The sequence below is a fragment of the Octopus bimaculoides genome, chromosome 29 (genome assembly GCF_046866305.1).
Source record: "Octopus bimaculoides isolate indiv1 chromosome 29, ASM4686630v1, whole genome shotgun sequence".
Lineage (NCBI taxonomy): Eukaryota > Metazoa > Mollusca > Cephalopoda > Octopoda > Octopodidae > Octopus > Octopus bimaculoides.
Genome location: NC_142956.1, coordinates 10,597,576 through 10,610,657, shown reverse-complemented (window position 1 = coordinate 10,610,657; position 13,082 = coordinate 10,597,576). Strand labels below are relative to the sequence as shown.

The following is a 13,082-nucleotide window of genomic DNA, read 5'->3' as shown; positions in this document are numbered from 1 at the left end:
GTCTCGGTCCGTAGTCATCGCCTCGGTGAGGCCCAATGTACGAAGGTCTTGCCTCACCACCTCAGCCCAGGTCTTCCTGGGCCTACCATATATATATATATATATATATGGGAGAATGTACGAAAAACAACAACAGACGAGGACAGGTGGTGTAAACAACAAAAGGATGTATTAGTTTAACGCTCGGGAATACAGAAAGTCTTTAACGTTTCGAGCTACGCTCTTCAACAGAAAGAATACGGAGAAAACAAGGAGAAAAACACGGAGAAAAAAAATTGAATGGTGTTGGTAAAGGAGGTTTACATAAGTGGAAAAGTTCAATATATATATGCACACACACACACACACACACACACACACACACACACACACACACACACACACACACACACATACATATATATATATATATATATATATATATATATATATATATATATATATATATATATATATATATATATATATATATATATACATATATATATATTAAATATATATATATATATATATATATATATATATATATATATTTATATATATATATATATATATTTATATATATATATATATATATATATATATATATATATATATATATATATATATATATATATATATATATATATATATATATATATATATATATATATATATATATATATATATATATATATATATATATATATATATATATACATATATATATATAATCGATTGTACCTACTCAATGTATGTGTTTTGCTTGTTCATCAAGTTCACAGCTGGATAGTGCTCGGAGATGACTTGAATCGAACTGGAGATGAAATGAATTGACAGCCTATGACTATATATCAATAGTGTAAAAACCATTCAATGACGTGCCATGGTCTGGGGAGTTGTCTGTATTGAAACCAATGGTAACTTTCTGACCAGCTGCAACCAACAATTACTTGATATTTGTGTGTGTGGGTGGGGTGTGGGGGTGGGGGGGCTACAAAAATATAACACAAAGTTGACATAAAACAAATACAAAGTGCATTAGGTTGATGCACAGGAAATGGAAAATGTCCTTCATGTTTTGTGAACTCCATCTTCTGAAAAATAGAACTGACAAGGGGAGAGAAACAAAAAAAATAAAACAAAGCAAAACAAAAGAACAAACAAAAAAAATGAAGGAACAACTGGAAAAATAGAAAGGCCTGTGTATACAACTGTCATGGAATACTGAAATGACTGGAAGTGATAGAGAGTTCACTTTAGGCATTTGTGTCAAGTGGGACAGCTGTGAGCCTGGCATATGTCTGTATATATATGTCTGTATATATATGTCTGCATATATATGTCTATATGTATGTATGTATGTGTGTCAGGACAGTTTTTGTGGTTTAAGTGCATGAAAATTGAAAATAGAGTTGCTCTTACCTTGACTTGAAATCAGGTACCACTGGAAGAACGTTATCTCATGTTGACTCAGCTGATCTCTTCACACCACATCTGGACTCGACCACTGACAGCTAAAAAGGGGCAGATTTTCATTGTTGCTAGCTGACATCACATCATCTTCATCCTTCCAGTCTTGCACTTTCTCTGTCTCTCCCTTCTACCACACACCCCACTGATCTAAAGATCACTGCTCCCCTCTTCTGTTTCATAATCGTCCATCCACCTGGTGTGGGAAGCGACGTTTCCTTTGAGATCTCCCTAGGGTCACGGGGCCAGCTTCTCGCTCCCCTTCATCATTGGAAGAGCTAATCACCCTACGAATATGGTCAAATGAAAAAAGGCAAAGATATATATATTAAAGATTCACTTAATCTATTTGGCACAGAGTGGATGGAACTATTCAAATTGTGGCATATGCCCATAAGTGTTTTGTGTGGAAATATAGTTGGGTCAGTCAAAGGTTCAAATGAAGCTGAAGGACTGAAACAAAAAAATAAAAAAAGTATTTCCAGATGTTTTTTGGAAGAACTGGGTTGTTGCACAAAATCAAAAGCTAAGATTGCTGTAAATCAAAGTACAACACTGGTCTTTAGGTCAAAATGGAATGTACCATTCACAGCAATAGACCAGGTTAACAAAGAACTTGAAAGACTGGAAAGTTTTAGAATAATTGAAAAAGACGGATCACTCAGACTAGGCAGCACCAACAGTTTATTTGAAAAAGAAGAATAACAAACTAAGAGATTTTTCAACAGGGTCCATTAATTGTTCAGTTACACATAACTATCCATTGCTGAGTCCTGAGGAACTGTTTGCAAAATGGAATGGAGGGAAATTCTTCTCAAGATTAGACCTCTTGGAGGTATATCTACCAATACAAGTAGAAGAAGTGTGCTCACATTTATTAACAATTAACACACACCGTGGCTTATTTAAATTTAAGCAGCTTCCCTCTGGTGCAAAAATGGCTCCTGCCATATTTCAGCAAGTAATGGATGCAATGCTGAGTGACTGAGATTTTGCTATCACCTATCTAGATGATATTTTAATGTGGAGTGAATCACAGGAACAACACTTTGAACTTGTTAAAAGAGTATTTGAAAAAATAAGTGAATACGGGTTCAAGTTAAGAGAGGAAAAATGTGACGTTTTGTTTGAATAAAATCAAATGCTTAGGACAAGTAATTGACAAAAAAGGAAGAAAACTTAATCCATCAAGGGCAATGACGATAAAGAATATGCTGACACCCAAAAATGTAAGTATGCTCCAGGTATTTTGGGGTTTGGTAAATTATTACCAAATCTACATTCCAAGCATACACGATGTAAGAGCCCTACTCAATGATCTGTTGAAAAAGAATACAAAATGGTACTGGATGGATAAGTGCCAGAAGGCATTCCATGAATTGAAAAGTATTTTAACTTTGGACCTATCATTGACAGATTTTGATCCAAAGCTGGAAACTATACTGGTTACAGATGTGTGTGAGTATGGTGTAGGAGCTGTACTTCTGCATAAATATGATGGTGGCAGTAAAAAGGCTATATTCCATGAGTCAAGGTCATTATTAACAACTGAAAAGAATTATAGTCAGATAGACTAAGAGACTTTGACAATCATATTTGGTGTCAAGAAGTTCAATAGATTTATCTATAGAAGACATTTTTGTTTGCAAACAGACCACCGCCCATTGCTGACAATGTACGGTTCCAAAAAAGGAATCCCAACTCACACAGCAAATAGTCTACAGCAAGGGGGAATTATGACTACAGAATGGAGTATTTACCGTTGAAAGATCTTGGGCATGCAGATGGTTTGTCCAGACTGATACCAAAACACGGTGAGCCATTTGAAGATATGGTAATTGCAGCTCTAAGAGCTGAAGGTGAAATGTAAAACATGATGTGGAATGTGGTATGTGAGTTGCCAATGACTTTGGAGGAGCTAAAGCGAAATGCAGTAAAAGACAAGCTTATAAAGGAAACATAAAAAGAACACTGTGGTCAACAAAAGAAAAAAAGGAGCAGGTTTGGTGTGAAATGAAACCGAGATGTGAACCTATACTCAATGTGTGATGGAGAATAGTGATACTGGAAACACTACAGAAGAAAATGTTGAGAGAATTTCATGTCAGATATCCTGGTATTTCAAGGATGAAAGCGTTAAGACACAATTACGTATACTGGCCAAAAATGGACAGAGAAATTGAAAATTTGGTGAAAGGCTGTAGGGGATGTGCTCTAGCAGCAAAATTGCCCACCATAAAAAGTGAAGCTTGGCCAAAAGTAGATGTTCTGTGGCAAGACTACACATTGATTTAACTGGTCCTTTAAACAGGTCTTACTACTTAGGGGTAGTTGATAATTTTTCAAAATGGCCTGAAATTTGTAAGTGTAAAAAACCAACCTCCTCAACCGTGACAAATTTTTTACACGGATTGTTTGCAAGATTTGGCATCCCAGACAAGATAGGGTCTGACAATGGAAGGCAATTTGTATCTAGCGAATTTTAAAAATTTTGTGAAACATTTATTGCAGAACATATAACTATGGTGCCATACCATCCCAGATATAATGGACTGGCAGAATGCTTTGTTGATACCTTAAAAAAAAACCCTTAGAAAATCGAATAGGGAAGTCACAGATGAGTGTACCATGTGACACCAAATCTGAATGTACCAGCAGGTAAATCACCTGCAAAGCTGATGTTTGCAAGGAAAGTAAAATCAGTCTTTGATAAATTGCTACCTGACAAGAACAGAAAAAGTGCCAGGGAAGATATAGCAAGATTCTTTAAAGGTGGTGAAAAGGTGTATTTGAGGGCACACAATATTGGAAAGCAGAGTTAGGAAGATGATGTAATTACCAAATGCATAAGTAAAATAATGTATTGGGTAAAAAGTAGAAAAGGCACACAAAAGAGACACGGGAACCAACTGGAAAAGAGATTCATGGAAAAAGAACCAAAGAAGTTGGAGGAACTGATGGAATGGTTGTATGATATGTTCCAAGTACCAATGCCATTGCGGGTGATTGAACCCAGGCATACAAGTTCCTGAAAATAGATGCCAAGTGCAAAAAATATTAAATTGTCCGAAAAAAATACTGAAGAAAGGGAGATGGGGTGAATAAAAAAAAATTATTGCTAAATAGAATGACACTTCCTATGAAAAACTTAAAAGAGGAGATGTAGGGAATTAGTAGTAATGGTACACCTCTCCCACGTGATGAATGGTATAACGTAGTCACTATAAGTAAAGAGAAGTACCAGAGTACGTAACATGCAGAGAGAAATAGTTGTGTCTTTACTGATTTTAATAAATATACTGTATACCAAAGTGACTGTTATAATAAACAAACATTTTAAGGATCATAACAATATACATACATATGATGGACTCTCTTGTCATGAGCAACAAATGCAAGTTCAGTAAAATAAAGCAGTAATTATGTCCTATGGACAAGAATGGCAAACGAACAAGTTGAGAACTCAATTTTCTCAAGTGCTTGTGGATCATTTACTAAGTGTTTTCTTGAGTGGACAGCAAGGCCTGCTTTACTTTGTATCACAAAACCACAATGACAAGTAAGATTTTTCATTTAGGGGAGCAGCATTTTGCCAGTGTACCTTCATGCTTGCATAAAGTCAGTCCTGAGTTTGGAGTCAAATTCGTTCAAATCTTTGAACTGAGGAGAAGCAGGACGGGCACCAAGTCCTGAATTCTGACACTTTGTTTATATATATATATATATATATATATATATATATACATATATAATAATTTTCCCAGAGGATGTAGCAACCGTTACCAATATAGCATAATAACTTACCTTAGGAGATCATTAACTAATTTCATAAATAGAATTCGTTGGAGAGCACACTTCTGGGATAACAAAGGAAAACAAGAAAACACATCAGATAAAGGATCAAAATATAAAAAAAATCTTTAAATCTAGGAATAATCCGCCTTACAACCATAGACTAGATAAGTTTGAGGAAGAGATATGGTCAGTTGTAAAGAACATCAAATTCAATATGTCACAGAGAAAGAACACACACATGAGACACATAGAAGAAATCATCAGAGAAATAAAGAATACCAATAAAGTCCTAGTAAAATCAGATAAAACAGGGAACATATATAAATTGACTAAACAGAACTACAACAACCTACTGCAGAAGGAAATTGAGAAGAATTATAAAATAGCAAACTGGAAAGTACTTAAGGAAGCTAACATAGAAACTAAAGAAATAATGGAAAAGTATAACCTGACAGATAGGACGGAACCGTTGGTACCAAGAGAACCAAGATTTATACTCAAGGACCATAAAGTAAATTTCTGGACACAGCCATCACTAAGACTCATATGCCCAACGAGATCGGACATAGGAATATTAAGCAAGAACATTATAAATAACTATCTACCCACAATAACCACTAAGTTAAAGTTAGAATTATGGTCTAGTACAGACCAAGTAATTAATTGGTTTAGATCAATTGAGCATAAAGAAGAAACAAAATTTATCCAATTTGATATAGCTAACTTTTATAGATCAATTAACCCAATAGTACTAAACAAGGCAATGTGGTTCTTCCATAAAAAAGCAGGCCTCACTAAAGAAGAATTTAAAGTTATAACAGCAGCAAGGAAATCGTTTATTAGCTTTAAAGATAAGATATGGGTAAGGAAAGATACCCCTGGAGCATTTGATGTTGCCATGGGAAGTTCCGACTCAGCTCAAATAGCTGATATGGTGGGATCATTTATCCTCTATGAATTAAATGATCAATTCCCTAGGGTTAGGGGGGGTTTGTATAGAGACGACTGCCTGTTATATGTTAGGAATTGCTCAAACCAGGAACTACAGAGAATTAAGGGTAGGCTGGCCAGATTTTTCAGCAGAATGGGGATGGGTATAGTTTACGAAGATGATGTCTCAGTAGCAAATTTCCTAGATGTAACATTAGATATGAAGAATAAAACATATAGACCATACCACAAGCCCCTAACAAACCTACAGTATATAAGTAAATCAAGTAACCATCCTAGGGCTATAATAGAAAATCTAGTAAAAAATATATCTTTAAGACTCTCCAAACTATCTGCTAACAATAGGGTATTTAATAATGAAGCTAATTTCTATAATGCAGCACTAAATAAGGCAGGATATAAAAAAAGGGTCTCCTATATTGAAAATGGTAGCAAAGGAATTGAAACAACTGACAACAACAACAATAATAATAATAATAATAATAATAATAATAATAATAATAATAATAATAATAGGAATAAACACAAAGTAAATAAACTAAATAAACCAAAGTACCCTCATAAAAACAACATAGGTAACTTAAAATTCTTTAAAAACAATATTAATAACCATGAGGATAATAATAAGGATAATAAAATCTGGCTCATAATCCCATTTGGGAGAAATATCAGGAGTAATCTGATAGCTAAGTTTAGAGAAGTGATAGGTAGACACTTCCAAAGGAGCTCACACTATGGTAAGATTATCAACACACATATAATCAGATTTGGATTTTCAAATACTAGGAACATAGCACAGATAATAGCAGCACATAACATTAAAATACTTGAGTCTAGGGAAACAGGTATGAATGAGAATTTGAATAATAATATAAATGGCAGTAATAATAATAATAATAATAATAATAATAATAATAGTGAGAATGATAACAATGATGGTAATAATAATAATAATAATGATAATAATGGTGATAATGATAGTAGTAGTAATAATAATAATAATAATAATAATAATGGAGGTTCATTTATTAATAATAGGAGTAAGAGCATAATCACAGTAAAAGACGTAAACCCTAGGAGAATAAAATTTGAAGGACCTAATGCGAAAGTCAAAAATATAATATATCAATGCAAAGTAAAGACTCAAACAGATACCATGACATACTTGGGGTGCACTTCAGGACAGGTATGCCGTAGAATTTCTAACCATTTCTCATGCTTTAGAGATAGGAAGAAAATGGCTAGCACTAGTCTTAGCAAATATATCTGGGGTCTTAAGGAAAGTAATAAACAATATTCATTAGAATAGTCTATAATAGCTAGATCAATGCCATATGAGAGAGGAAGAAAGTATTGTTCGCTCTGTACCGTGGAACTATACCACATACTCTTTTCTAAGGATAAATTGATTAATAAAGTAAAGAATAATGCTCTGAAATGTACGCATATCATAAGAAGTACATTTCGTTGGTATAAATGATCTCAAGATGTGATGAAGTACAGCATAATGTCTCATGTATGTTTATGTATGTGCAATTATGCATATATGGATGAGTGCATATAAGTGTGTGTGTGTGTGTATATATATATATATATATATATATATATGTGTATATGTGTATATGTATGTGTGTGTGCATGTGTATGTATATATGTATGTGTGTTGTATTTGTATGTATGTGTGTATATATATGTATATATATATATATATATATATATATATATATATATATATATATATATATGTATGTGTGTGTGTACGTATATGTGTATACATATGTATATGTGTGTGTGTATGTATATATGGATAGGTATACGGGTAAAGTGTATGTATGCATATGTATACGGGTCATATAGTATAGTAAAGAGAAATAAACAAAATAATTAATTAATCTAGTGGAAATCCACAGGAGAGCAATAAAAATAGAAAATTAAGGAGTTATCTCCCCTATAATAACAAAGACGAAAGCTAACGAGATCCTAAAGACCTAATAATAGTTATGTATGTGTTTTTTCGTGTTTTGTTCGAAAGGTAACCACTCCTGAAGAAGTGCCAAATGTCTAAATCCAATGGACCAGTCACTGGATAAGTTTGGCACAGAAATGTTAACATAGAGTGGTGAATAAATCGATATATCGAATTTGAAGTCTCTGTCTCTTTTGAATATGAAAATTTAAAAGTTAAAAACCTTATAATATATATATACATATATATATATATTTCTATACATACATACATATATGTGTGTGATGGGTTCTCTTGTGAATGACAAATGAGGATTCAGTAAAACAAAGCGGTTATCCTGTTCCCTGGACAAAAATGTGTCTCTTGAGGTCTGCTGGTGTCTTGTAAATCTTTTGGCAAATGGAACAAGTTGATGACTCAGCTTGCTCGAGTGCTTGTGGATCATTTACTAACTGTTTTCTTAAGGGGATAGATAGCAAGGCCTGTTGGAGTTGACTTTGCTCAAATCTTTGAACTGAGAAGAAGTAAGACTGTTGCCAGGTCCTTTATTCTGATGCTTTATTTTATTACGGTTATTTCTACAGATATTCTATAGAAATTATAGCCAGCACTGGTTTTTGCTACAGCGTTTTGGATACAAGACATCAGATGTAAACAAACAAGGAGGTCAAAGATGGAAAATGGGTAATGGACATATATGCCATATTTTGGGGGATTCTGCCCCTTCATCAGTACCCATCTAACCCATTAACCATTCTTTCTTAAACACCCATTCATAACGAAATACCAAGTATCTACAAATCATCTGATGCTTTGTTTTTCCCAGTCACAAGGTTCCAGGTTCAGTCCCACTCCATGGCACCTTGGGCAAATGTCTTCTACTAAAGCCTCGGGCCAACCAAAGCCTTGTGAATGGATTTGGGAGATAGAAACTGAAGAAGCCCATCATATATATATATATATATATATATATATATATATATATACTGTGAAAATTATAAGGGTAGAAAATTTAGAATAATTTTAATGCTGGTGGCTAGCATGCATAATAAAAGTCAATAGACAACATATTTTCAAATATAAGAGTGTATAAGTATTTATACACAGAGATCACGTAAGGCATCCTGTCAAGGGTCACCTGTCTGTGTATAAATACTTATACACTCTTTGTGTTTGTGTCTCCACCATTGCATGACAACTTAGCAGCTTGGCAAAAGAGACCAAGAGAGTAAGTACTAGGCTTACAAAGAATAAATCCTGGAGTTGATTTCTTTGACTAAAAAAAACCTTTAAGGTGGTGCTCCAGCATGGCCACAGTCAAGTGACAGAAACAAGTAAAAGAATAAAAGTATATATATATATATATATATATATATTTGCCAAAATACAATGATAATGACTACAGAAATCAACCGTCCAAAGGCAAACAGGCTAAGACAATTTCCCAGCATCCATTCAAGTACTTGTACTCACATAGAGTGGTTTCTAGACTGGCATAATAGCCTCACCTTTCTCAGTATGTGTTACCATAATAGAGAGCGCCAACCTGTCATGCTGAAGTCTGCACTGCAACAGATTCATTTTGCGCTGAACCATGGCAGCCACCAGTGTGAAAATAATTTCAATACGGAGCAAATAATTCACATGAAAAAAAAAATAATTCACTAGAAAAATCATTTGTGAATATATTATTGACTCTATTATTATCTAGTGTAACAATTTAAAATTGATAATAACAGAATCAATAATATAGGCGATTGCAGGCCCCCAAAAAGCATTAAATAGCTGAAGGATTAAAATTAACCAAAACATGCACTAAGTATCTCTATCTGCTGGAAATAACAGTCAAAACTCTTATTTAAATTGCCAAAATACACTGATAATAACTATAGAAATCAACTGTCTGATACACACACACACACACACACACACACACACACACACACACACACATGCAATGATTTTCCACCCAGTTTTGGTCAACCTGGTGCTGTAATAGAATACATTTGTCTAAGGTGTCGCATGATGGGGTTAACTACACAGTCATGCTTGTACCTATGTATATATATGCATATTTAAGACTAGCATCAGTATAGAGTCCTCTCTACTTGACACATGTATATCCGCTCACAGTTTTTATGCTCCTACTCCTGATACTGAATATTGCAGATTGTATGCTAACTTTCTATTCTATAACCACAATAGATTAACCATTAAGTAAAATAAGCACATGCTTGGGGCAATAATGGAAGGGTGGCATCACAGAAATGGTAAATGGTTTACAGCACAAAAGAAATCACTTTAAACTTGCTAAAATAATATTTGAGGTGGTTTACATGATTGGAAATATAATTTTGAAGTGTTTGTGGTGTCATAATGAGGATTTGATATTTGATCTGCATTTTGTGTCACGGGCACCAGTGAGGTTTCCCAGTAGCTTCCATGAAAAGACTCCTTGATTGAGGTAGGGTGTATAATTGCAGGAGATGGCTTATGTCAGGTGTTGAGAAGCAAGAGTACGATAGAGAAGTATGAAAACGTGTCTTGCTGTAGAGGGTATATATGGCTACCCCAGCTGAAAAAGGAGAGAAGATGCTGGTGATGAGGTGCCACAATGTACCCTCAAGGTAGAATAGGGAGATGGGGACCAAGAAATAGATGAGGTTATGAGGTCAGAAGTGCAGGTAAGTTGAAGAGGGTGTCTGATGAGTCACAGATTGTTAGAGGCTGATATGTAGGTGATGTAGAGAATGGCAAACAGGGAGGGGAGAGACATGGTCAAAGGAGAATATCAGTTTGGGGTGGGGGCAAAGGTGAAGAAAATAGGAGTGGACAGGAGAGGAGGAGGTGCAACATACACACGCATATTCATATGAAACATGATAAAAGATATATATATATATATATATATATATATATCGACAGTCTTATTGAAGATGAAATATCAAAACTAGCAACTGGCAATGTAAAAGAAAAAATGCGCGAACTATGGATCAAAGATATCTCCAGAGAAGAGAACAAATCAAGAAAATTATGGCAGCAGAAACAACTATTCTTGGATAAATATTCTACCAACTACGGTAAAGAATTTAGAACCCAGAGAAATAACAATAAAAAAGAACAATCTCACCAGCGTAACAAAAGCCAGAGTATGAGGCAACATGAACGCCCATTCCACCAGGAATCAAAGAGGAACTACGGTAAGAACTCTTCCCTTTTTGTACGCAAACACCCTAATGTACACATTATAAACAACAAACATGAACAAAATAAATATTTCTCTGATCAGACCATTAGACGTAGAAACACCAGATCATTTTCAAAACCTCAACAAAGATTACCTACAAAAAACTGGGCAGAAAACTGACCTAGAACCAGAAACAATACTAGACCATCCTCTCAGATCATTAAAACCAATACTTACAAATTGAAAAGGAAGGTGTATAATTTCGAAAATAGGACGGCAAACATAACAATGCCAGGTAAAATAACACAACAAAAACAAACTTCAAGTCAACACTAACAAAAATAGAAACCATAAACAGAAAAAAATTCATTTTTTAATGTCGGGACAACAAACACCGGAGAAAGAAAAATTCCAAGAGGAAACATACCCAAAACAACTGGACATATAGATCCTAAGATAATTAATCTTTCCAGAAGAGATCTTGACAATGATGAAACCCAACTTCTGTTAAATGGCCTGAAATTTACACCTACACCAACAGTCAACCACCATGAACTAAAGGGAGATATCCAGAAATTCTGTCGCAAATTACGACTTGTTGAATTCTTCACCACTAATATTAATAATAAAAATAATAATGAAACCGAAGATTCTTTAGTGAGGAATAAATCAAATTTCACCACACCAAAAGGCAGAAATATCTACCTTGACCAATATATTGACACCCTATCAAACTTCCCCCTAAAACAAAATACCAAAATTAGGCCGAACATTAACAAATCAGAGATATCTGCACTTAAACGCATACAAAACGATGAAACAATAATAATTAAACAAGCAGATAAAGGGGGTGCAATCGTTATCATGGATGTGGAATACTACAAGGATTTGGTTGAGGACCAACTGAAGGATACAACCTTCTATTGTGAAATACCCTCGAACATAGACCACCACATCATGAAGAAGATCAACCACCTGGTTTCTAAACATTACAACTCACTCACTGACAATAGAAGAGAATACATCACCAATTTTGAGCCAAAACCCAGTAACTTTTACGGCTTACCAAAAATACATAAGTCAGAAGATATTCAACAGGCAGTGAAAGAACAAGGAAGTGAATACATAAAAGTGCTATATCCAAAAGACTTAAAACTTAGACCAATTATAGCTGGCCCAGCATGCCCTACCCTCCGTCTAAGCAATTTCATCGACATTATTTTGAAACCACCCAGCTCCATTCAGGATGACATTGCTTTCCTGTCCCATCTTCCCAAAACAACTGAAACAAACTCAATCCTACTGAGCATTGATATGGTAAGCCTTTACACCAATATCCCACATGATTTACGAATAAAGGCGATTAAATACTGGGGAGATAAACATAGAGAAGCAATTCCCAACAGATTCCCAGCGACATTTATATTAGACTCGGTCAGACTTATTCTGGAAAACAACACTTTCTTCTTCAATGGAAAGAACAACATCCAAATTAAAGGCACAGCCATGGGAACGAGGTTTGCTCCCATTTACGCGAACTCGGTGATGGGATACTTAGAACAAAAACTCTACCAGGAAAAAATAGAGGAGAGATACAGCACTGAATTTAGGAAGTATATTGAAAAGGCATGGAAGAGATACCTCGATAATCTGGACAAAATCTCAAAACACTGTGGAAGAATTCAATATCCTTCTGAACAACCTACACCCATCCATCCAATTTACAAAGGA

General features: G+C 34.6%; 1 long non-coding RNA gene across 1 annotated transcript in view; it reads right to left on the bottom strand.

The window, feature by feature from the left end:
* Positions 1-13,082, bottom strand: part of LOC149130346 (uncharacterized) — a 323,461-nt gene that overhangs the window by 21,472 nt on the left and 288,907 nt on the right. Inside the window, exons 3-4 of the long non-coding RNA XR_016238975.1 lie at positions 5,257-5,309; positions 1,405-1,739 (exon numbers count right to left, since the gene is read on the bottom strand). This is a non-coding gene — a long non-coding RNA (uncharacterized LOC149130346). The remainder of the gene's footprint in view (positions 1-1,404; positions 1,740-5,256; positions 5,310-13,082) is intronic.